Source organism: Athene cunicularia, assembly GCF_003259725.1.
Source record: "Athene cunicularia isolate RWA chromosome 2 unlocalized genomic scaffold, athCun1 chr2_part1, whole genome shotgun sequence".
Classification (NCBI taxonomy): Eukaryota; Metazoa; Chordata; class Aves; order Strigiformes; family Strigidae; genus Athene; species Athene cunicularia.
In genome coordinates this window covers 91,408,174-91,414,331 of record NW_020799095.1, presented here as the reverse complement: position 1 = coordinate 91,414,331, position 6,158 = coordinate 91,408,174, and positions in this window count along the sequence as shown.

The window sequence follows — 6,158 nt, the reverse complement described above, 5'->3', positions numbered from 1 at the left end:
GTGTGTGTGTGTGTGTGTGTGTGTGTGTGTGTGTGTGTGTGTGTGTGTGTGTAAGAAAAAAAAAAAAAAGTTGTTTATTCTGGAGTGACTTCTCCAGATTTATCCGCCCGGGGCTAAAGGAGGAAGAGAGAGAAGCCGCTCAGGTGCCCTTTCACTAAGGCAGCCCCCGGGCCCCCCCGTGGTGGGTCACCCCTTGACTGTCCGGCCGCTCGCAGAGCCCCCCCGGCTGGCTCCTGCCCCGCGCCCCGGCGCCCTCGGCTGCCAGCGGGGAAAACCAGCGGGGCGGCCCTGAACACCTTCCCCGCACAGGGCAGGGTGTCCTGGGGCCAGGGGTGCGGGGGGGATAAACGGCCTCCCAGCCGCCTGGCAGAGGGAGTATCTGAGCCTGTGCCCCGTCTGAGGAGGACTCGGCTCCGTGCGACAGGCTCTGATACATTTGACTTTGTTAACGTTTCTAAGGGGTCAAAGACCCAGATGTTTGTTCCTGCGCAGCAAGGAGGACCCTGGCGTCCTTTCCTCAGTCCAGGTGCAGATGTTGACTGTCTTTGTTTACACCGCCGCGTTCACTTTTTTCTCCCTTGACTTCCACTTGATAACATCTCACCATCACAGTTTTCAATGGGAAAATTCATATTCTAAAGTACAGCCCAATGTAATAAGGGTGTCTGATTCAGGTTTACTACCAGATATGACGGAAAAGGATCAGATTATTTTTCTTTCCCTTGTGTGGAAGGCTACCTGGGGCTACTTGCAATCCCGTAGCAGGAAGATGAATTGCAGTTAATGAAACCGCTCAGAGGGTAAATTATTTACCCAAATCAGTAAGAATAGCAGAATCTCGCCCATGGATGGAGAACTGCAGAATAATTCAATAGACTTACTTTAATGTGCATCTTGTGTAAGTTGCTCTGGTGCACATTCAGTTAGTAAATTTATTTAAGGTTAAAAAGGGAAATTTCACTGTTGGAGAGCTGGGTTCAGGGATAGATGTCCTGTACCATCATGTCTGGTGTAATGAAAAATATCTCCCTGTAGAAGTCATTAAAAAGACATGTCTATTGACATGATCGAACTTTACCTCTCAGAACAGCGAGGGGAAGAGCACAGTTGCAGCAAACTTGCTGCTATCCACACCTTTTTCATGGTCCATACAGTTCTCTCCTGCATGGCAGAGCAGAGCTTGGAATACAGCTTCTAAGTAGATGACTATGTCAGAAAAGAAAATGGAAAGAGAAAAATATTGCTGAAAGTACTATAGCTTTCTAGAGACTGGCACTGGGGAGGGGAATGCAAGAAGAGCAAAACCACTCTCACCCCAAAGAATCTCAGAAGCAGAATCATTATCACTAGCCACATCTTCTATTGTCGGTGTGTTTTTCTTATTTCTCGGTCTGACACCAAGTACTTTCAGAAGCTGTCTCTGACTAGTTTTGGGTGTTCATTTGGAAATTCCTAGGACAATAACTGGGGAAGGGCAAGAGGGAGAGCTGCTTTGCCGTTCCTCTGTAGGCGGCTTGAACACAGCCAACCATCACCAGCTGCTGCTGCTGCCACCTAGGAGGAAAAAATGAAGATCTGCCATACCGATGTCTGGGACAATCCTGAGACGGGGAGAGATGCGTCCCACATTGAAGAGGGACGCAGATGGTGAGAGAAACAGAGTATTTCCCTACCACTTGGTCCTAAGCTGTCTGGGTAATATAATAGTTCGGGCACTACCAAAGCGTTATTTTCTTAAAGTGTGGACCTTGACTTCTCTGTGTGTCAGCATTCCCCGAAGGATGTTATGTATTATTATTTTATGTCCATGAAATTCTGTATATATATATTATAAATGGAAACGGTTGTTGAAAGGGCCACTCCTGTCCCCATTTTCACCCCAGCCATATTCCTCCACTGCTTCCTTGAATGTTGGATAAGGGTAGTTAGCACTGCAGGCAGCACCTGTAGGTTTCTGAGTGCACTTTTTATTTCCTCCCAAGGTACCAGTTAAAATTCACTGGATTTTGGGATGTATAAGGAGCCCACATCCTTCCCTTTGGTTTGGGAGCAGCTGGTACACATAGCAATTTTTCTACCTTTAACATACAGGTGTCTGCTGCTTTCAAATTATGGAATGAGAAGAAATCGACTAAGAAAAAATATTTTAAAATATAGTTTTAATAAAGTTTTAAATAGTTTTAATAAAAAATAAAAGTACAAGGTGAAAGGAATCTAATGAAGCAAATGCAAGTTGTGTGACACTCACACTAGATTGTTTGCCAGTTTGATGTTATGGTAAATCCCACAGGAGACATTTTCAAGGAATAAAGCCCTGTCTTCCCAAAAGATTTCAGTATAGTGTTCAGACAAGGGATAGGGTTTCTATCTAGTTGTTCGGTCTCTGAACTTTCAGGGATCCCACTGACTTCAGTGGGAGTGGAAAGCTGGACAAATCTGGTAAAAATGTATACGTGTGTGGACACATACCTTCATGTATGCACCTGTATACATGCACACATATACAGAGACATCTTCAGAACAGATGAAGAATTGACCCATAAAATTTGGATTCAGTAAAAAATAAAAGCCTAGGTTTTTTAGGATCAGGGGGTTCGGCCCCTAATAATGTCTTGCTAGCTGAAAAATTCAAATTTAGTTTTAGACTTCTCTAAACTTCAAGGTTCTTCAGACTGTTAGTTCAGAGTTAATTCTAGTCCATCCTCTGTAAAATATGTATCTAGGTGTCTCTCTGTTCCATAGCAATTTTCCTTTGAAAAAAAACCTCTGCATCAGAGAAACTTTGATTCCTGTATATATTAAAATATAACTATTTCACATTGCATTCCTGTCTTCCTAAAGGAAGCTATATTCCTATTTTCATTTTAAGTGAGAATTAAGATTGATGGAAAATAATTAGTGAAACCTGAATTAAAGCAAGCAACATCAGTGGCAGTAAAAATAAGCCTGGACTAACTCTGTTAGTTCCTACCCAATTAAATTGCTTCAGCATCTGAATTACTGTTTAGAACATGATGACAGCATCAGGTTGTCTCCTCTTCATCTCTGCGCTGGGCACATCACGTCATTGCGCATCACTGGTGACAGTTTGGAGCTGGAATAAGCGCAAGCATCGGTGGTCAGGAGCGAGATGCCTTGGCACAGGCAGGTGGAGGAGCTCGGCATGGTGTCCACCTCTGCTGTCTACCTACGTGTGGGCTTGACAGCTCCTCAGGCCAGAACTGTGAGGAGTCCTCAGCCTGAGGAGCTGCTGAGCCCACACATTTCTCATTGACTTCAGATACAAACTGCGTTGCATGGGCTCAAGTTGTACTAGGCTGTTCATTCTTATTTTCCTAATTACTTAATTCGTTATAAGAGTTTAAAAGAAAAAAAAATAAATCAGTCATTAAGAACTACCTTGGCACACAAGCTAATGAAATGTAAAACTAGTTCATTAGGAATTATTGTTCTATTTGATTGATTTCATCACCTTTGTCATTAGGACTAGGTTGTCTCTGGAAATAGGGTACATTTCTGCTAATCTTTCACAGGGCACACATGAATCTCCTATTTTCCTACTAGAGGCTCAGGAAACTTTCAAGTGCTGTTCAAATCTACCTTGAAAATATTTTTTAACATATATATTTCTTTCTGATTTCCTGTGGCAAAATTGAAACACTGAAAACATCACAAGGTTTGACATAGGTTTGAACATGTCCTTTAGGCAGTGAAATTCCCCTGCAGAGTACCGAGACTACCAAAGGAATCCAAATGTATTTTCTCATTTATGTCATTAATCAAAAAGAATATGCTGCAAACTACTCGCGGAAGTTTTATTGCATCAGTGTGCAGCGAGTTTATTGGGTCACATTGCAAACCAGAAGCAGAAAAATGGCACAATATAAAATACAGATTATAGCTTTGTGGACAAGGGAAAAGCCTAGAGTAATTCACTGATTTAAACAAGAGAAAGTGTTTAGAGAGAAAAAGCTTTCCCACGTATATGTGTGTGTGTATATATATATATATATATAAAGAATTTGTAATATATTTTGTCCTCTTTTTACTTGCAGCAGATATTTCTGAGGCTCATGAAAGCCGAAGATATTTATTTTCTTCTTCCCTTTTACCACTTTCTAGATTCCACACTGCAAATTTTAATTGTCCTGCTCTTCTCATATATCCTCTTCCAAATGATCTCTTTATTAACTTCATGCCAACTTTTCCCTCTCATTTGGAAACAGTGTCATCTGGAGAAACCAGTGAGATACCTTGGCATTGACTGTGACAGGTTGCGGTTTACTTGTAATTCTTTGGATTGGATGGAACAATCAAGATGTAGCAATATTCTGGATTTTTTTATCCACATATCAAAAATGATGCCCAACACAGCATCGCTTATTGCTTCTCTGCTGCATTCTCTGTCTATTCGTGCTACCAGTCACCAACAGGAAAAAAATAGCTTAAGTAGCTGTAAAATGGAGCTTAATCAGTTTATAAGTGGAAACGTAAACAGGGTCGTCTTTGCCTGGGATTGGATTCAGTGACTTGAGAACAATTTTTCTAGCCTAAGAGGGTGCTTTCCAATGGAATCTGCTACTGTGTGGTGCGCTGTATGTCTGTTTGCAGCGTGTGAAAGGGAGAACAAAGAAGGGAATATGCTGCAATCCTTTTCCAGTCTTGCTATATACAGTTTCTATTCTTCACACCAAGTTCAGGCCAAGTGATCTCATTATACCAATACTGAATCTGGCTCTTTGTAGCTTCCCTTTATGAGAGTCTGAAGCAATTCTAGAAATATTTTGAAGTTGTACTAAAGAAAGAAACACTGTCTAATAAGCTATTTCCCTGTAGCTTCTTGCATTGTGCTGTTATTTACATGAGTAATCTGAAGTCATTTAAACAGGCAGATTATTTTACACAATATACATATGGCATTCACAGGGCTGCAATCAGTTAGACATGTGGTAGCTCAAAAGAGTAAGAGTTAAGTGACATCTTTTCTCATCCAATGACTAGAATATACACTGCAGTGTATGGATTAAGTTTCTTGGATACTGTCAGAAAAGTTACCAAGTTGTCATATAGATTAAAATCAGACTAGCTCTATTGCTGTAGGCTCTCTGAAATTAGTTTATGCTAGGAATTTGCACCAGGCTGATTTTAAATTTATTTCACTGGCAGACTGATCTAGGATAGCCAAGGCACACCCACTTGCATCTTTTTATGCCATGGATTTTAAAATGCAGCCCAGGTGTTTCCAGAGGTCTGCTTATGTTCTGTTACTAGAAGAGAAGTGGAAAGCAAATAACTCATTCTTGAAGATGGAAAAGGCATCTCCATTGTAGGCACCAGTGACCACCAAGTGGATACTTTCGATATTGCACATGAAAAGTTTTATAAACAGACTTTCCAAAGAGAACCTGTGCTGCTTTTCTCCATTCACATAAGCAAATCTGAATTTATAGCATTTTTCTGATTGTTTTGCTTTGTTCTTTTGGCTCAAGGGCTGTGTACTGTAGTCCTCTGTGTTTAAAAATCAAATCAAATGTAGCCATCACAATCAATAGATCATAGCTCATTTAGAGGTGAGTACATCCATTTCTTGACTTGTCTTCTAAAAATCAAAAAAAAAAAAAAAAAAAAAAAAGAGGATTTAGCAGAACCATGGATGACTTTCAGTATCAGTTCTGTACAACTTAATTACTTTCAGTTATTTCCTTGAAGCTGCAGTCTCATTGTGAATGACAAATGGATGGACGTAGAGCAAACTATAAAACGATCCATTAGTGATGTTCAATTTTCTATCACTCTTTGCAAGTAATTAGCTTTTCTCTAAGTAATGTAAGTTTGCACACATCCAATGTGGTATGACATTTGTTTAGGGAAAAGTAGACAATTTAGTTGCTGTTCTGCTCACAATAATTTGCTCATAATTATATCAAGGTTAAAGACCCGTTAGTGCGAGTGACTCCCCTGTGTTACTCCCGAGGAAGAAATCTGAATGTGGGATCCTGTGATTCAGCAGCGCCGCTGCCCTATGATGTTCTTCCTGTTACACAGAAGCACCCTCCAGGAACCTGAGTGGTTCTGGTGGCCAGGCCCGTTTCTGAGGAGATCGTTATTACACAGGCATCAATAGCCAATATAATAAACAAGAAGTGGCACGGTGCTGC